Genomic DNA, 19,674 nt, shown 5'->3' with positions numbered 1-19,674 from the left:
AAGTTGCTCTACTTCCCTCTGCTCAAGAGTCACCTGGCCAGCGGAGGAGAGTGATAAATGTCAGTGATGATAGTAGCTACCATACCTGCTGACAAGATTCTAAGCGTTTTATGTGTTGCCTCCCTTACAGGGTAAGTTGGGGTTAATTAGGGGAAGGGGGAGGACAGGGCATTGAAGGAAGAGACTAAGTGTAGCCGTGTGGCTGCCTAAAGGATGATAGACGGATTCAAGAAGCTTGGCAGTCAGGGATCCCAGAACACGCTGGAGTGAGGCGAGGCAGGGAGAGATGAGCCAATCTGGACCTTGGAAGCCCTGGGGTAAGGAGTGTGGTCTTTATCCCGAGACAAATGAGGCATCCATTAGCTTCTTCCCCCACCCCATACTACCTCTGTCACATTGTCCTTTCTCAGACTCAGTCCATTATTGATTTTTTAAATGTTTATTTTTTATTTTGGTGGGGGGGGGGAGTGGTGTTGGTGAGGGCAGAGAGAGAGGAGACAAAGAATCCCAAGACGTGGGGTTCTATCTCACGAACCGTGAGATCATGACCTGAGCGAAAATCAAGAGTTGCACCCTCAACGGTCAGTCTGTTTTTTATCTTCCTCCTTTTTTATACTGTGAATTTCCTAAAGGTAGGGACTGCATCTTCTTTTTTTATGTCTATCTGGTGCTTAGCACAGAATCAGGTATATATGGGTACTTAATATAGACTGTTAACCAAGGGGCGCCTGGGTGGCTCAGTCAGTTAAGAATCTGACTTCAGCTCAGGTCATGATCTCACGATTTGTGATTTCAAGCCCCACATCATGCTCTGTGCTGACAGCTCAGAGCCTGGAGCCTGCTTCGGATTCTGTGTCTCCCTCTCTCTCTGCCCCATCCCCGCTCATGCTCTGTTTCTCTCTGCCTCTCAAAAAATGAATGAACATTAAAAAAAAATTTTTTTTAAAGTCTTAATCAAACGTTTAATGTAGTCAGTATTCAGTATTGACATGTTCGATATTCAATAACTATATATAGTATTCATTATATATAGATATTAGTACCTATAATGCAACTTACATTCAGCTGGGTGATTGTAATGATAACTGAAAATTCAAAAATCGCAGCACCTTGGGGGACAGTTGGGGGACAGCAGAGCCGTCACTCTCCATGCAACTCTGTAATAAAGCTCAATCCTAGTATTGAAACAAACACAGTTCAAAGGGCATGCTAGATTTTGAATTTAAAAAAAAAAATCAGGGGCGCCTGGGTGGCGCAGTCGGTTAAGCGTCCGACTTCAGCCAGGTCACGATCTCACGGTCCGTGAGTTCGAGCCCCGCGTCAGGCTCTGGGCTGATGGCTCGGAGCCTGGAACCTGTTTCCGATTCTGTGTCTCCCTCTCTCTCTGCCCCTCCCCCGTTCATGCTCTGTCTCTCTCTGTCCCAAAAATAAATAAACGTTAAAAAAAAAAAAATCAATAACTTAGGGCCCGAGTCACTACAGGGGCTATATTTTAAAAAGGAAGAGGGGGGATTGATGGGAGGGGCTAGAGAAGGGTTGAGGCTGCGAAGGCAGGAGGGGACAACGCCTTTGTCAGAAGTTCCAGGTGAGGACAGCTGCAGCTGTTGCCACAGGGTAGCAGAAACGGGTGGTCTAGCCCTTGGCCTTTGCACAAAGATCCGTGAGGCCCGAGCAACAGGAGCTTCTAAGACAGCATGTGGCCACGCTGAGCCGAGAGGAGGAGTGTGGAGCACGTAGGGCGACTGGACAGCGAGGCCTCCAGGCTTGCCTTGCTCACTCAGGCTTCCCCAGGGGCCGGGGGGGGGGGGGGCTGGTGCTTTGCATCCAGCTGGCGTCACTGGGGCAAAGCATTCATGTACTGGGAGCGTTTGCCTGTGAACTGCTGCCACCTCCAGATTTTGTTGACATCCTTCCCCTATATACCCTGTGTGAGCTCATCTGCTTTATGGAAGCCAGTGCAGTAGAAGGAACGATACATAGTGTAATACGTGACTACCTGATAAGCCAAGAAGGCCAGCTGGCCAGTTTCCATGGAGAAAGGTAACAGTCACACACCCTGTGTGGGCTGTGGACCATTTTCTTCTTGGTCCATGAGTCTATTCAGCAAACCCATTCTGTGAGCCGAGTGTAGAGCAAGGCCATGGGGAGTTAGGCAAAACTAAGTGAGAACATCATAAGCCTGTGACAGACATGATCTCTTTCCCCATCAGGAGCAGCTGAGCCGTCAGAGGACCTCAACCCCAGCCTGCCCACAAGCTGTGTGACCTCAGGAAAATCACTTAACTTCTCTGTGCCTCATTTTCCTCAACTGCAAAATAGCACTGATGACACTCTCCCAAGTTGTTTTTTTTTTTTTTAATTTTTTTTAGTGTTTATTTTTGTGAGAGAGAGACAGAGTGCAAGCAGGGGAGGGGCAGAGAGAAAGAGAGACACAGAATCGGAAGCAGGCTCCAGGCTTTGAGCTGTCAGCACAGAGCCCGAAGCGGGGCTTGAACTCACGAGCCTTTGAGCTCTGAGATCGTGACCTGAGCCAGAGTCGGCCACGTAACCGACTGAGCCACCCAGGCACCTCTCCCAAGTTCTTTTAAGCGATTAGTTAATGGATAAAAAGCTCTTTCTAAACTAAAATGGGCTTCACAGAGTATTGTCCCTCCCACAAGTCAGTGCCTGGAATACTAAGGCTAGCTGGTCTTCCAGGACCTTCTTCCACTGGATGGTTAGTTCTAAGTGCAGTGGGCAGGAGCCCCAAACTCCCTGCAATCCAAATAAATTAATCGCTGGGATTAACACAGAAGCTTGAATTCTCCTGCAGGAGGAAGGCCCAGAACCTTTAACTGGGAAATTTTGTGGGCCCTCACAAAAAGTGAGGAGGAGGAAATCAGTGCGCAGCATGCAACGCCTCCCTCTCTGAAGGCTCTCCAGGACACCCAGGACCCTCCCTCTCTGGGGCCTGAGGTCATCCCCCGGCCCCCCACTGCCCTTCCCCAGCCCTCCCACCCAGCTGGGCCTGCCCATCCCTTCCCCCTCGCATTCTGCTTCCCCGAGATCACGAGATCATGCAGTGGAAAGGAACACCGGCTTGGGAATCACACGAGCACGGGCTTGGCTCAGCTCTACCAGTCGCCAGCAGTAAGCGAGTTGTGGCCTCGTGAGCCTGTTTCCTCACCTGGAGAATGGGCTATGACTTCCTTCCTTCCACGGTTATTGACGGATATTACTATTCCTTCCGAGATTATGGATGAGAACCTGGCGGGCCTTAGTATGCCCAGAAATCACCCGAGAAGCTTGTTGGGAGGCAGGTTCTGACGCTGTAGGGCTGGGTGGGGTCTGCGACGCTGTTCTCTCCACCAGCTCCCAGGTGACACGACTTCCCTCTTGAAGAACAAGAACACAGAGCAGGTATATGACGGCAACTATTGCCATGAAGATTCTTTTTTCTCCCCAGTCAAAAGGTTCTTCCTTGCAAACAGGCATCGATGGATAAGAGAAACCTCTGCTCACCTCTGAATTCGTAGGGAAACAAGAAAAAACAAGTTTTGCTTTAGAGGCAGCCTGGGTGTGGGGAGTGAGGAGAGTGGCCTCCACGGCTCATCAGCACGCAGCTCCACGCGCACACGTGCGCCGCAGGTGGGCCTCCGCCGGCTGCAGAAACCTCTAGAGCTCAGGCCTCAACTTGCCATGCTGGGAACGCAGCCTCGGAGCCGGGCACACGCCTTATTCCTCCGGCTACAGCTCTCCAGAGGAATTTTCAAAGCACACGGGGTTCGCTTGGCAGGAGCCTCCCAGGATATAAACACGCATTTGGGGCTTTTGCTTTAAGGACTGCGGTGCCTTTTTGACTGGAGGCCTGGGCCCAGGCCTCTTCCCCCTCACCTTCATCAAAATGGAACCACGGCCGGCCAGCCGCTGCTAGGAGCAGACACCAAAGACTCCAGGAGAGCCGGAGTGAGGATCGGGACACCTCCCCACCCCACCCCATCCGATCCTGCTTTTGGTTTCCTCTCCTAAAAGGCCTGCTTCCCAACAAGCTGCTGACTCACCCAGGGTGAGGGGCTTTTTGTTTTTCCCCTCTCCTCTCAGCATCCCCACAAAGCCCAGAGGTTTTGAGGTTGGTTTCGCGAGCAGCTTTGTCCTTATCATTTACTTTCCTTTCTCCCCGCCCCCCCCCCACCCCCGTCTCCATCCCGGTCTCCCAGTCCTCCATCCCGCCTGGAAAGAGAGTTGGACACCCAGGTGGTCGGCCCGGCTTTTAACATTGAGTTTCTCCTCTTTGTAGGTCTTGACACACTGGCTGCTCTTGGAGTTCAAGCATACCAAGATTCCCAGGATGTAAGCAACCCGGGACTGGTGAGTGACAATGCATTGGATGCAACCTCAGCTGGATTTCAAGAAGGGGAAGGGGATGAGTAGGGGGCGCGGGCGGCCAGTCCTGGAGCCTGTCCTGAGGGCGTCCGACTTTTGCAGCTTCAAACCGTTTCCCTCCAGGTGCACCTGGAAATGGCACAGAGAAGCTAGGTGTGAGTCCCTCGCAATTCAGAGGGGTCCTGCCAGTCCCTCCCTAGAAGCAAACAGAGTGTGTAGGTGGCTGGGCTTCCTTTCTCTGCTCAGATGCACCATCCTGAGGGCCTGGGCCTGGAATTGTTTTCAGGGAGCCTTTAACCAGGATTAGGGAGGTATTCTTAGAAGAGAGAGGACATTACCTGGTCCCCTCCGGTTTGTAACCCATCGCCCTGCGGAGACCTGAGGAGGTGAGGTGAGAAAGCCACCTTTGCACATGTGAAGGGCTGTCATTGAAGAAAAGTGGGCAGCTGTTGGCTCAACCTAAGGAAAAATTCCTACCAGAAGAGGTATGCAAAGGTGACGTAGGTGTCCACTACAAGTAGTGAGTTCCCTGTCACTGGCAGAATTCAAGTGCAGGTTGCAGAAGCATCGGTGTTGAAGGAAGGAGTGGTTTTGACTAGTGTTTTACAGACTGTTCCATGATGACCTAGAACCCCCAGGGGTTCTAGGGTGAGGGGTAGCGGACTTAGGGAGAGTGAGGGGGCTTGTGAGTGTGCACATTCTCTCAGCGCTACCTGTTTGGTGTCGTTCTGCTGTAAAACGGTTTGGAAGTTGCTGGATGAGATGATCCTCAGCTCTTCCTATGACTTGTCGTCCACCGGCCCCTGCTGTACCTGAACTACCACCAGACAGACACACATATCACAGCACGTCGTGAACGTGATGGGGTGGGCAGCTCTCCAAGCGTGGTGGGGGTTTTGGCCAGAGGCTCCTGTCCCATGCCAGGACCACCGAAAGATGAACCGGCTAGTCATACCATCTAGAGCTCTGATCCAGGCGACACAGACCCGAAAAGAAGGCATGGGGGACACTGGAGCCCCCCAGTCCCCCAGGCTGTGGGGGGACAGTGAGGGTGGCTTCCTAAGGGGGGTGGGGCACTTTGGCAAGACCAGTACCCCAGACTCAAGCTAGCGTGAGAAGAATTGCACCCAGACCCAGGTGGGGACAGTACGCGAGAGGGACACCCACTGTGAAGGGGAAGGTCTGAGTAATGAGCCCCCAGGCTTCCTTTGTGCTTTGTCACTGGGCCTTCTTCCCCTGGGCCTGGGTCAGCTGCAGCTGTAAATATTTATCAAGGGCCCCTGAGGGCAGGGTGCAGTGGGAGGCCAGAGATGGGGTTTTTCTTTAAGAAACTGACAGCATGGATAAGAATTGAGTTTGACAGTTGCTGTGCATAGGCTGTCTGTTCAGCTGAGTCCTGAGCGCTGGGGGTGGGGGGGTGCTGGGGGCGGTGGAGAGGGGGTATTGAAGACCAGCAATGGGAACAGAGGGCTGAACAATGCTTTTGAGCCATGGCTTGATGCTTCCTTGGCAAATCTTCAAACAGGAGTGGGGCTTTGAGGACAGGGGCTGTGTTCTTTGATTCACAGGAGCTGGCACATAGTAGGTGCTCAGTAAGTGATTGTCAGATGACTGAAAGGGAAAACAACGAGGAGGCACCTGGGGAGGTGATGTCTAGTTAAGAGGAGCGGGTCCCCTGGAATCGATCTTCCCAGGTTCAAATCTCGCCTCTTCCACTAGCTGCGGGCCATAGGCCAGGACATAGTAAGTGCCAATAACCCTGAGCCCTATTTTTGTTCTACATGTGGGGCATGACCCTGAATTAAGGTTCAGTGTTGGGACAGGACAGTGTCCAGTGTTGGGGCAGGCTCAGTGATGGGACAGCATGAGTCAGAGGAGAGAGCTCTGGGCTGGGAGTCAGAAGACCTGGCTCAGCTGGAGGGTGGGGGGACAGGGAAGCAATCTCACCCCTGAGCCCACTCTCTAAGACGGTGATGCTGTGAGGAGGTGATCAAGGCGGCTCTATTTTTCCTGCTCTCCCTCTGATGGGCCATTGTAGTCCTGGCACCCTTCCAAAGGCAAGGGCAGCTCAGCCATTTATTACTTGTTGGGGGCCCTCCTGGAAAGTGGTCCAACGTCTCCGGACCTCCCTGTCCCCCAGTGAAAGGGAACCCAGTGCAAGCCTTCTTCTTTTGCAGAAATGGTCTTAACAACTTGAAAAGCACTGTACAAAAGAAAGATTCTGTTGATGCAGACAGAAAATCACTAAAGATGGGAGCTTGGGTAGCATAATCTCAAGCCTCCCAGCCGAAGCCCGTTCCCTGTCCCCTCCCTGGTGACGCCGCCTCCGCTGGGAGACCAGTTCTCCGAACGATGCAGGCACCACCCACTACACCAGGACCTGTAGCAGGTTCCAGATAAAAATTTGCACTTGCCTGAACTGGATGTAGCTGGCATCTGCCTAACTCCAAGCCTCAGACTCCACAAAATGCCCATATTTGCCCTGAAAGCAGACCTAGGAGAGTCTGGAGGGCATTTCCAGGGAGGGCCCCTGTGGGCTGGTGTGGGTACACACCTGTAAGAAACACCGAGGCAGCCTTGATTGCCGAAGACTAGAGTCGGCTAAATGGGGGCGCGCTGCTGGCACCTTCGAGCGGCCACCTCTGAAACCATGTCTGAGGCAGGATACAGTGGCCCAGGATGCTATCCGGCTTGTTCCGGTGTGGGCCGGGCGCCACAGGCAGAGAGGGTCCGGCATCTCCAAAATGGGTAAAGGAGTGCCTGCTACACGTGTGAGTCATGCAGGTGTGGGGAGCCAGGGACCCTAAGGAGAGCCAGCTGTGCAGAGAGGCAGGGTGATGGTGTTATAGGCAGGTTAGAATAGGGATGAGGGAACAATAAAAAACAGGATGTCATGCATTAAGCAACATTCAGCCTACAAGTAGTCAGGGACCTGACTAAAGAATAAAATGCCCAGGCTCCTTTTTCGTTTTTTGTTTTTGTTTTTTTGAGACCCACACATGCGCGTAAGTGCCTTAAAGGACTGAGAACGACCCGTCCACCAGGGGTACTCGAGGGCACAGAGTATACTCGACGTTCGGGGTATACTCCTGGCAGGTGCCAGGACACATGCATCAAGTGACCAAAACTAGGTATGGGCAAAGTCCCTCAAAGCTCCTCCAACATTAAAGGAAAAAAATCCCCCATCCCTCCCGTGAACATTCAACGGCTCCCTTTAACGTCCCAGTAAGTGGGTGAGACCCAGGCTTCCTGGGGTGGCTCCCTCTCAGAGCTGGCACTCCCTTCTTGAGTGTGTGCTTTCCCTTTCAATAAACTCTTTGCTGTTGCTTTTACCTTAAAAAAAAAAATTGCATTTGCCTGAAACATTTATCAGGCATTAGTAATAGACCTGGACTGCAGGGCTTGCTCAGGGACCCACCTTTCGCCTCCCCTGCCTGTCACACCGTGATCCTAGCTGGATAGTAGGACCGTAGTGAGCCAGAATCACTTAGCACACAAGCACTGCCCCTGTGCCTAGGGGATCTTCAAAGATGTCTAACATTTTGCCAAGTGACCTCAATTTTACTTCTGCCTTTAGTGGGACGGATACAGGGAGGAGGGGCTTTCCTGGCCAGCTTCAAAGAGGGAGCTCCATCAGTCACACAGCTTTTCTCAGCTTCTGTGCCACCTCTATTTAGATGAGGTGACCGGGCTAGGTCAGGGATGGTAAATAGATTTCATCTTCTGCCAACGCTGATCGACTGGTCTTGGCTGCCAGGGGCAGGGTATTGAGAAGGATTCTGAGGACTATCTAAGAAATGGTGTGCTGCAATGGATTAGTGATGTCTGCTCAGGCAGAGGACAGTAGCATCTGTGGCAGTTTTTGGCATGCCTGCACTCCCCCCCGCCCCGCACCCCACCCCGTGCTTCATGTTTTATATCAACAGCCTTGTTTTGCATCAGAGAGGCACAGCACAGCAAAACCTCATTAATCTGGCCCACTTTAGAACCCACCCGAGTGAGTGAAGAGTCTTAATCTTTGGGTGTCCCCTACATTCAGGAGCTTTGTTACCTTTCAGTGAATGGAATGAAATGAACTCGCAAGTAGTTCACTGGTCCGCAGTGATCTGTGCTTCGCAAGTCTGACCATAGGGCTGAGCGCAGCTGACCTGTACTTCTAGCACAACTTACTCTGTTTGTGTGCGAAGTATGGATACCACCAAAAGAAACTCTGATAAAAGCAGAGTGTTTTTGAGGTACAAAACCATTCAATGGGCAGCTTGACTTCTATTTCAAATTGCCAGAGAATTTGAATTAGAGCTGGCTGCACTAGCCAGGAATAAGCTGTTTTTCCAGAATTATATGCACAAGATGAGACAAAACAGTCCAGAACTAGATTTTCCCTGAGCTTCCCGATCTGTAAAATGGGGAAATAATACACCCCATAGGGCTGTTTGGGAGAGTAAATGAGATAAAAACGCAGAAGAGACCTAGCAGGCGATCGGGCACACAAAAGCTGGTCAAAAAATGCTATTTCTTCTCCCCTGTACCACCTCCTATCTATAGTCCCCTGAAAGCATAGCTTTCTTCTTACAATATGTTCGAGAAAATGCTGTTACAGATAGATTTTTTTAAAATAGTATCATACTTTTCAAATGACTCCTGTTTTTCAGAGCCTCTTCCTTTTTATTTCCAATGATTTTTCAACGGGAAAGTCCGCTTAAACCTTCAACTGGAGTTGCTCTCGGTCGTCCGGGTGTAGGAGCTGACGCTCCAAGGGTCCCGACGGGCACGTGCGTGAAGGCTGTGGTTGCAGGTCTCCCTAGAGGATGACTAGACCGTGTCCCTGTCTTCCCTTTAACTCGGCAGGTGTCAACACCCAAATACCGCTCCCTCCATAGGGAGAGTCAGGACAGCAAAGGTGGAAAAATGCCGAATTGATACCAAGTGAATTTGAGTGTGAGCGTGTCAAAGAGGGGATCTACTTGTTAAAAATGGGTAGGAAATTGGGAACGGAACTCCAGTTTGGGCCTTAGTCCCTGAGAATCTTTAGGAGAAAGAAGTTCTCACTTAAAGAAATCAAGACCCATTGAATCTATGAGAGGCAGGGAGAGGAACCCACGTGGCCGGAGGGGCAATACTCCCCAGTCACAGGAGCCCAGGGTGGGGGAACAGGCCTGGGAGGCCCAGGGGAGCCGGTCAGGACTCCTGGGTTGTTGGCTGAGAGCAGAGGTTCTAAGGGGGCACTGGACAAGCGCGCGCCCTTTGTTCTGGTGCCTGGAGCACCTGTCCCGCCTTCTCCGGCCCCGGTGTGGACAGCCTCGTGCTTCTCCTTGGACTGGAACAGAACCGCTCTGCAGCCCATGCCCTGCTCCCCTGCCAGAGCCTCATCTTCCCTGCCCCAGGAGAAGGCCTGGCCAGCAGCCTGCCCACTGCCCCACGGGCAGGGGAGGAGGGGCATGGACCCCTCACCCTCCCTCCCCTTCTTTCCCCTGAGCCTCCACTCCCTGTGTGATGACTGTGCTGTGGGTCCCTGTCCTCATCCTTGTCCAGCCTCGTCTTCTCGCTCCTGAGGATGGCGCTGAGAGTGCTTGGAGCAGAGGGGAGGCCTTGTGGTTGGGGGGGAGGGGGGACAGCCAGCATAGGCTCTCCTGGGGAGCTGTCACCTGGAGGCCCGGGCAGCCAGGGCTGTCTCCTTAGCACTTGAAACTCAGCAAGTCCTGCAGCTTCCTCTGAGGCCCCTGTCCCCTCTTTGGATCCCCATGGACCTTATGGCCCCACCACCCAGTGTGAGGCAGTGCCACAGGGTCATTAAGACCATGCGCTCTGGAGCTGGACTGGCTGGGTTAGCATCCCAGCTCCACCCTCACTGACCCCAGTGTTGGCCAAGTTATTCAACTTCTGTGTGCATCAGTTTCTTCGTCTGTAAAATGGGCCAGCTCACAGGGTAGTTAGGACTCCTGAGTTTATGGTATGCGCTTAGAACAGGGACTGGCACAGAGTGAGTAAATCAAAATCAGTAAGAAATGCAGAAATCAGTGTGTCATGTGATAGCCTGATTGACACCAGCAAGATTTTAAGTTTCGGCCCACAGAAACAACATCCTTCCTTCTGCCTGTGGGTTCAGGAGGCTTTCAACTAGAGCCTGAGGGAGGGGGAGAATTTCTGCAGATAGGTGGCTGTGGAATCATGGGCAGAGATGCAGAGGGAGAGGACACCTGGGACATTTGGAGGATGCCAGAAGTCCGGCATTGCTGGAGCAGGTGGAGCCTGAGGGAGGAGCACGAGGCAGTTGAGATGGGCAAGCTTGGATGAGTCAAAGCCTGGAGATCCTCAAATGCCACGGTCAGGATTGGACTCCGCAGGAAGCAATACACAGCTGTCGGAAGTTGGAAACCAAGCAGGTGATGTGACGCACGACGTGGTCACGGTGCAGGGAGTAGGCTGCAGGTAAGGCAGATCACAGGCAAGACGCAGTTGGAGGCAGCTGCAGAGAGATGGCCCTGGAGAGACGGTGTGACTGTGTGAACTGTGACGGACAGTCACGGCAGAGGCGAAGCGAGGGGAGTTGCCCCCAGCGTACTAGTTCAGAGAAAGCATCATCGACCGGTCTTGAACACAGAAAGTGGGGACAGAGGAGTCCAGAGGGAGCCCTACACTCCTGGCTTGGGAATCTGAGGGAGATCCTGCTGAGCGTGGTAGTGAACAGATAGAGAAAACGTGCCAGGTGGTACAGAAGGCGCTGGGAAGGTAGTAGCTGACGCACGTGTGGGACGCCCAGGGACCGGGGTGGGCAGCGTAGAGCAAGCGGTCAGGCACGTGGTCTCGGGAGTCCACATGGCATGAATCCAAATCCCAACTCCACCATTTACTAGCCGTGTGACCCTGGAGGGGTCATTTCCTTTTCCAGAGCTTCAGCGTCTTCGTCTATATAATGGGGATTACACAGTTATTAGCTGCCTGAGAGGCCGTTCGGTCAGGACAAGTAGCGTTAGGAGCTGTGCTGACGGAGAGTGCTTAGTAGGGGCAACCTTGCCCTACGGGAGCAGTGGTCTTGATATTAACTTTTAGTGTTAGTATTCGTGTCTTCATCCTATTGGGGATGTCCAACATGGGCATAAGCGAGCCCAGGACAGGAGGGATTCGTTCCGGAGTCCTCCACCCAGAGGTCAGTGGTTGTCAACCTGACAGGGGTGGTCCTGGGGGAGGAAGAGAAGGCCATCAACTGGGTTCTTTACAAATTGCATCACCCTCCCCAGCTGTGGCCTCACCATCCCCCCCCCCCCCCCCCGCTGTCCTGTGAAAAATCAACATGGGTGACTGTCACCATTCCCAAAGGGCTTGTGCCACGTCCCTCAGGCCTACTGGGAAGGAGTGAGATGGACAGACAGCTGACGGAGGAGCAAGGCAAGGCCATGGGGTGATTGCATTCTCTCTCAGGGACTGCTCAGAGCAGGGGGCAGAACCCGGGGACACTATCCACATTTAAGAGGCAAGACCGGAAAAAAACAACTCAGTCGGGAAACGGAGCTACCGCTGTCCCAGGTGCCGCTAATATGAAATTCACTCAGTCCTGCCCGACTGGACATGAAGACCCCATAAAAGGCGGGCGGTTCTGCACAATCCAGGTGCGGGTTCAAACCACACTCCCACTCAGCACGTGAGGGGTCCTCTGCTCCTTCCTCCAGCAGCAGTAGACTCTGCCTCTGAGTTGAACAGGAGAGATGGCCTCCCACCTTCCCCTTCTGTCCATCTAACACTTGCCCTGGTGCCCTGCCCTGAACCCTGTTCCGTGTTATTTCAGAGCCCACAGTTTATTGGCCAAGGAAATGATAACACCTGGAACCAGGAGGTAACAAGGCTCAAGTGGATATTCAATTATATTAGTCAGACTTTTGGTTACAAGCTTAGAGATCTGATTCAAATTGACGGAAGTATAAAAAACAAAAAAGCAGTTCATGTAATTGAAAAGTCTGAGCTGCTCTGGCCCTGAGCCCAGCTGGATCTAAACAATGTCAGCAGGTATCGCTTCTCTGTCTCTAGACTCAGATTTCTTGTGTGGGCTTCGCTCAGGCAAGTTTTCCCCCCAAAGATCCAGCAGCTTCTCTCGGCAACCCCCACAGAAAGAGAGCTTTGCTTTGGTGGCCATCCTAGCGGATGCCCTGGGGTTGAGGGGTTTGGGTCACGTGTCCATGCATAAGCCAAGGATTGCTGTTTGAGCAGCATCAGTGAGCGTACAGGGGAGGCTGGCTCACCCACCAGCCCGGGCAGGATGCTATCTTTGCTTTAAGTGAGCTCTCAGCTGATGAGGCTTCTCCTTTGTATGGCCAACAGGGTATCTGTTCCCTGGTTCCAATCGCTCTTCGTGCCTGAAACCACTCACACTGTTCTCGAGGTCAGAAGTCTGAAATGGGTCTCGCTGAGCTAACATCAGGGTGGCAACAAGATGCATTCCTTTTTGGAGACTCTGGTAGAGAATCCGTGGCTTGCCTTTTCCAGCTGCTAGAAGCTTCCCTAATTCCTTAGTTCATGGTTCTTCCATCTTCAAAGCCAGCAATGGCCAGTTGAGTTTCCCTCCTGCTGCATTACTCTGAAGCTGACTTTTCCGCATCTCTTTTCAATCTCTAACGACTCTTGTGATTACATTGTGCCGACACATATAATCCAGGATACTCCCTTTATTTTAAGGTCGGCTGATTAGCCACCTTAATTCCTCTTTGCCATTTAAAGTAGCATTCACAGGCTCTGGAGATTAGGGCCTGGGCGTGTCTGGGGGCTGTTTTTCTGCCTGCCACAGCTATTGTCATTAGTGTTGTAATATTTAGGCAACATTTGCCATGACCAAGGCCATTTGCTAAACTAACCACCCAGAGGCAGGGTACAGCAAATAACCCCCATTTTACCATCAAGGAAACTGAGGCACCAAAAAATGAGTCACTTCCAAAGTGACACATTCAGTGACAGTAGAGTTGGGGCTGCATCACAGGTCTGCCAGACCCCAGAGTCTGGCTCTTTACCAGGTCAGCTGGTGGAAGATGTCGGGAGTGTTGGAGTAACAGAAAACAGAGTGGAGGCAGATGGATGGAGTGGTGGTGAAGTTCTCTGGCACCAGACCCCCTAGGGTTTATGTGCCGGCTCTGTCCTTCACTAGCCGTGTGACCTTGGCCCCGGTCACCCCACTTTTCCATGCCTCCCTTCGTCAACCAGAAAACGAGCCTTGCAGGACTCCCAAGGAATCACCAGGGCTGGTTTTATTTTGATTTTTAAAGTAAAATTGCCAGACCCAAGTTTTTCTTTTTTATGTGTAGCTTCAACCCACTTTTAGTGGGAGAAAAAGCCGTGTATACATCTCCTTTAACTTTGCTTTCCTTTTTTCCTGTTTCCTCATAAGACAGCATGGCAAGGATCAGCCAACTATGCCTATCTCTGAGCAGCCTGTGAGCTAAGAATGGTTTTATATTTTTAAAGGATTTTAAATACACACACACACACACACACACACACACACGCAACAGAGAGTGCATGTGACCCAGCAAGCCTAAAATATTTACTATCTGGCCCTTTACAGAAAAAGTTTGCCAACCTCAGAAAGAACAAGGCAGTTGAGTCGACCAGACCTGGGTTTGGATCCTGTATTATATGGTCATGGTCCGGTTAGACCTTTAGACCGTGAAAGCACCATGGGGCCCCCTTGGGGTTTTCCCCTCCGGGTGGGGGGTGGGGACACAGGGGTGGTGGTCAGTATGTGATTGGGCACCTACTCTGGGTAAGAGCGTCACCTGTCGTCCCCTCACCAGCCAGGTGCACCCATGGGGGACAAGCCACGTGGGAGAGCAGGCCACTCGCTCACGAGTGACACAGTGGGAGGAGATGGAATGGGGACTTGAACCCAGGCAGTCCGAGTCTGCACTCGCCTGCCTTGCCTCCCTGTTGTTTCCATTGATTTTTTCAGGCAAGGGAATCATTGGCTGTGCCTTCCCCCTTCTCAGGCTTTCCCCAACTCTCTGCAAAATTCCTTCCCACTGTAAAGTGGGAGAGTGGTCAGAAACAGCTCTCATGAGAACCATTTAAGATTTTGGTTCTGGCATTCATCTGTCCATCCATCCGTCTATCCAGCAAACACAGCACAGCACCAGGAATGGGTGAGAGAACATGCCTTTTTAAAAAACAAATTCTAATGTTTATTTTTGAGAGAGACCGAGCATGAGAGGGGGAGGAGCAGAGAGAGAGACATACAGAATCCAAAGCAGGCTCCAGTCTCTGAGCTGTCAGCACAGAGCCCAATACGGGGCTCAAACCCACAAACCGTAGGATCATGACCTGAGCTGAAGTCAGATGCTTAACCGATTGAGCCACCCAGGTGCCCCAAGAGAACACGTCTTTAAGAGTGACAAAGACACAACCCCAAGTCCTTGGGTCCTCTGCGTTCATTGTTACGGGGAGGCATACAGGGAAACTCATTAAATAGCACCACGCACTTGATTAATATGCGGTAATTCGGGCAGCACCAGACTATTTCAGCACCCCTCCCCCCACCCAGTTACCATGACAACATTATTTCAACAAACAGCTCCTTAATATTTAACAAAAATTATGCTCCTGCCAGGTGAGCAGAAGAACCACCACACCACAAAGGGCTTAGAGGGGTTTACAAAGACATTTTTATATGAAGCCATCAGTTTCCCCTGATCCCTGCGTGCCATCCGTCACCAGAAAATGCAAGTGTTCTGGGGGCTGGGCACCAATGTGATGCCAGGCCTCCGTTACATGCAGCAATTGAGAGTTGTCACTTTTTTAATGCAGAATGTCACAACGGCTCCGTGAGGACGGGTAGCGTGATAGCATTATTAAACGCTTCTTTGTACACCAATCTACTAATTTCACCCCAGCTCGCCTGAGGCTGCTGAAAGCCTTGTTTGCTTCCTGTGCCTTGAATCAAGCTGGATTGCGAGACGGCGTGTGGAGAGCCCAGAGCGTGTGTGCGCCACTGTGAGAAGGGGCTCGTTTCCTCTTCAAGGCGCCATCTGGTCCCACCCGGTCGATTCAGTAAGGAGCAGGTGCAGGGATCAGGAGACCCAGTCCTCTGCCCTCAAGGGGGCTAGAGATGAAAGAGAAAAGACCAAGGAGACACGGAACATTCTGTGGCAGCCTCCACCAATATGATGGTCTGACATGTGCTGAGCATTGAGAAGGCACAAATTAATTACACATCCCAGACCCCCATTGGGAAGGATGGGTTAATAACTGTAATAAAGTAGGGAGAGTGGAGAGTGCTATCATGGTGATCTATTAGCTGTATGCTCTTAGGTAGGTTACTTAACTTCTCTGTGCCTCTGTTTTTTCATCCATAAATTGGCGATAACACTACCTATAGGACAACCTAACTGTTGTCATGAGGTTTAAAAAATGAAATAAACGTATAAAAAGCACTAAAACGGTTCTTAAAATACTCAAAACAGTAGGCACATGGTAAGTATTAAATAACTGCTAGCTAGGATTTCAGGTTCCCATGGTACCATGCATACAATTATAATAATAGCTCACATCTATTAAGGGCTTACTGTGCCTCGCACAATGCTGAGCGCTGGTGCTGTACTATCTCATTTAATCCTCACATTCGTCCTGTGAGATAGATACTCTCATTATCTCCACCTTGTTGTAGACGAGGAGGCTGAGGCTCAGAAGGGTTGGGGAACTTGCCTGAAGATGCGAGGCTTCTTGTTTGTAAGAGGGGCTGTTTGTAAGAGGGGATTGGAATTCAGTTTGTCTGCGTTTGCCACCTAACAAAACGCCAAGGGCAGTACCACACAGAGCACACCGGTGGTGCTGGGGGAGCACGGGTGCCCTGCTGGTGGCTCCAGGGAGGGCTGTCTGGGGGCAGCGGCTGTAGGTACTTTGAAGGCTCCTGTATAGTCGTGGAGAGAGGATGGGGTTTGAAGGCAGAGGGGCAATTCTAAGTAGGAGGACTAAGTAGCTGCATTTGTAGGAGAAGCACTGTCTTGTTGACCATCCGAAGGGCAGATTCATGGCCTTGAGTGGGACCTTATCTATCTATTTAAAATATACATTGGGCTTTTATTTAAAATAAGTGGACTGGAAGAGGAAGCATGAGACCTAAGGGGGAGAGAAAAGCCTTTAGAATTTTCCATTTTCTTGGATCAGGATTTCATTGGGATAATATGACTGGGTCTATATCGAGTGTGCATGTCTATGCAATATGGGAACATTTTGCCCCAGTATCTCCAAAAGCAGAGAAAGGAAGGTTTAGATTGTGTAGCAAATTATAACCATAGACATAATGCACTGTATTTTTTAATATATACATATGTATGTGTGTATCAGCTATTTATTACCACAATAGTGCTTCATAACAAGCAACTACCAACCTCACCCATGAACAACAAGAAGCATTTATTTAGCTCATAATCTACAGGATTTAGCCTTCATGGATTGGGTTCAGTCATGAACCTGAGGTTAGCTAAAGGTTATGTGGCTCTGCTGATCATGGCTGGATTTACCCGCATCTTTGGGGTTGGCTGATCTAAGATGACCTCAGCTGGGATGACAGGGGTGAGTGGATAAAGCCCCACACATGGTTGACCCTCTAGTAGTCTTGCTCAGGCATAGGAGCAAGGGTGCAATCTGAAAGGTGCTCGTGCTTTTGCAAGCCTTGGCTTGCATCCTGTCTGCTAACAAACCTCCAGTTGGACAAAGCAAGTCACATGGCCAGAGTCACAGTGGGAGAGCTCAACAAGGTTACATGTCAAAGAGTATGGGTTGGGGGGGGTGCCTGGGTGGCTCAGTCGGTTAAGCGGTTAAGCGGCTGACTTTGGCTCAGGTCACGACCTTACGTTTGTGGGTTTGAGCCCTGCATCACTCTGTGAGCTGACAGCCTGGAGCCTGCTTCAGATTCTGTGTCTCCTTCTCTCTCTGCCCCTCCCCTGCTCATGCTCACTTGCTCTCTCTCTTAAAAGTAAATAAACATTTAAATTTTTTTTTAAAAAAAGAGTAGGATGGATACAGGGAAGGATATACAATCGGAACTATCAGTGTAACCAGTAACATGTTTCCCAAAATCCACCAGACGAAAGCATCAAGCCATCTGGGAGGAGGAATCCTCAAAGGCAGACTTGGAATAGTCATATGATTTCTTCTGGTCTGAGAGCTACAAGGTGACCTTGACCTCAAAGTGAGTCCTCAGTGCATGGCATTTAAGCCAGCGTCTGTGTCTTCAACATCATACCTAATCCCTGACCCGAGGTGTCTGCAGTGACAAGTAGAACCCGTCACTACAGGGAGGGGGACCTCGTGTACCCCCGGTAGCACTTGGTTTGGATGTACTGCTTGTCCTAAGCTGCTTCTCTAGGCGGCAAGGACAGCGCAGCCCTGGGAACTCAAGGTTGGCCATGTGTCTCCTGGCAGAACTTGGTACCCAAGGTTTGCCCTAAGGCAGTCTGTCTAGAAATATAGGTCAAATGAAAGGAAGGTCTGTCTAAGGAATTCTTTTTTCTTCCACATCATTTATTTAATAGTAGCCCAATACCTTGACTTTGCGCTCTACTGGATACTCATAACAATAAGGACTAGCATTATTCCATTTCACAGATGAGGAAACTGAGGCCAAGAGAGCTGAAGTGACTTTGTCAGAGTGGCAAAGCCAGCTGTGCAGCCCAGCCCGCTCTCTCTCTCTCACTCTCTCTCTCTCTCTCTCTCTCTCTCTCTTTACCGCCAATGATCTGCAGCTCAGCCCTAGGGACTGTGTTCACATCCCCATTCTGCCTCTTGCAGACATGTGGCCTTGGACATGTCACTCACCTAATTCTCTGTGCCTCTGGAGAGAATCTTATCTCCCCGATGGGGCTGTTATGAGAAGTAAATGAGTTTAAAATTAAGGACTAAGATTCTTGAGTACTGCCCTGAAGTTGGACATATTCCTAGAACTCTCCCTGAACCCTCAAAACCACTCTGAGGAAAGTACTGTTCTTACCCCACTTTTACAGATAAGAAGCTGATGTTCAGGGACAGAGTGACCAGCCAGAGGCCCCACCAAGGTGGGGCTGGGGCTTGGACACAGGCTGTTGGCCTCCAGAGCCTGTGAACGTCTGCTTCCCGTGCAAGGATTCAGCAAGGACACCATAATAAATACTAGCTGTCCTTGTCCCTTTGGAAGCCTGAGATTGAGAAGCACACTGGGGAGAACATGCCACAAGAGAAGCAAAGGTGAAACCCTGGCACCACTCTAAAAAGCATCTAAAACAGATACTGCCCCAGCATTTGGTCCCTTCTGACGATTGGAGCATCACGTTAGAGAGCCCCTGAGGTCATACCCCAACACACACACACACACACACACACACACACACACACACACACAAAACTACCAAAGCGTGCGTTCACTGAACCTGGTGACTCAGAAGGCAGTGGCACCATCTCTGTAAATCCGAACACTTGATTAACACCGAATGACCTACGTGACCAAATTCATCTGATTGAGATGCATTATCACCACCAGTTCATTTGCTGGGCGCGTGAGTGTTGCTAACAGGCTCCAGCTTGAGCACACAAACCCTCCACCGTCATCCTTGTGTACCACATACCTGTAAAGCTTTCTAAGCACCTTGACATGGGGCCTTTTCACTCCTCGAGGGAGGTTAAAGCAGGGATGGTATCTGTTTTCCAGTTTAAAAAACAAAGGCCAGAGCAGTGACACTTTGGCTGCCGGCCCTTAGGAGAGACAAAAGAGGTCCAGGCCAACACAAACTAAAACTGTTCCTTTGTGTTCAATCAGAATCTTGGGTCCAGATTTCTTTTTTATCATGTACTGTCTGTGTGACCTTGGGGAGGTTACTGTATTTCTCTGTGCCTCTGTTTTCTCCTCTGTAAAGTGGGGATAATAGTGTTTACCCCTTAGAAATGGTAAGAGGATTCAGCATTTCATCTATGTCATGTGCTTACAGTAGTACCTGGAGCGAACATACGAAGCATGTGGTAAATGTTGCCTATTGCCATTACTGTGTGCATTTTTGATTAATCATAAATGGAAATTAAGTAGGGTTTGAAAAGTGTAGCTTGTGGACAAAAATCCTTATCGGGCGTGTCGGTGGAGTCACAACAGGCGTCTTGCGTGACAAAAATATTGAGGAGTCCGTTAGGATACATGGCCAAGGTCACCCTGCTGGTGAGAGGCCCCGTGGAGATGAGAAGCCATCTGACCCCAAAATCTAGATCCTTTCTGTTTTACCAGGCTGCCTGACTGTCCTTAGCAGGAGATCTGTCCCTTCCCTAAGTCACCCATCCTGTCACTCCATAGCTCCGGTATTGGCAAAATGCCTG

The 19,674-nt window shown here is 50.8% G+C and overlaps 1 protein-coding gene across 2 annotated transcripts in view; it reads left to right on the top strand.

Annotated features, from left to right (window-relative positions):
• ZHX2 (zinc fingers and homeoboxes 2) overlaps window positions 1-19,674 on the top strand; it is a 164,164-nt gene that overhangs the window by 69,910 nt on the left and 74,580 nt on the right. For both annotated transcript variants that reach the window (XM_030304545.2, XM_030304546.1), the window contains one exon: window positions 4,277-4,347. The gene's annotated coding sequence lies outside the window, so the exon portion shown is untranslated. The remainder of the gene's footprint in view (window positions 1-4,276; window positions 4,348-19,674) is intronic.

This window comes from Lynx canadensis, chromosome F2, assembly GCF_007474595.2.
Source record: "Lynx canadensis isolate LIC74 chromosome F2, mLynCan4.pri.v2, whole genome shotgun sequence".
NCBI classification, from domain to species: Eukaryota; Metazoa; Chordata; class Mammalia; order Carnivora; family Felidae; genus Lynx; species Lynx canadensis.
This window is presented reverse-complemented; position numbering and strand designations above follow the sequence as displayed.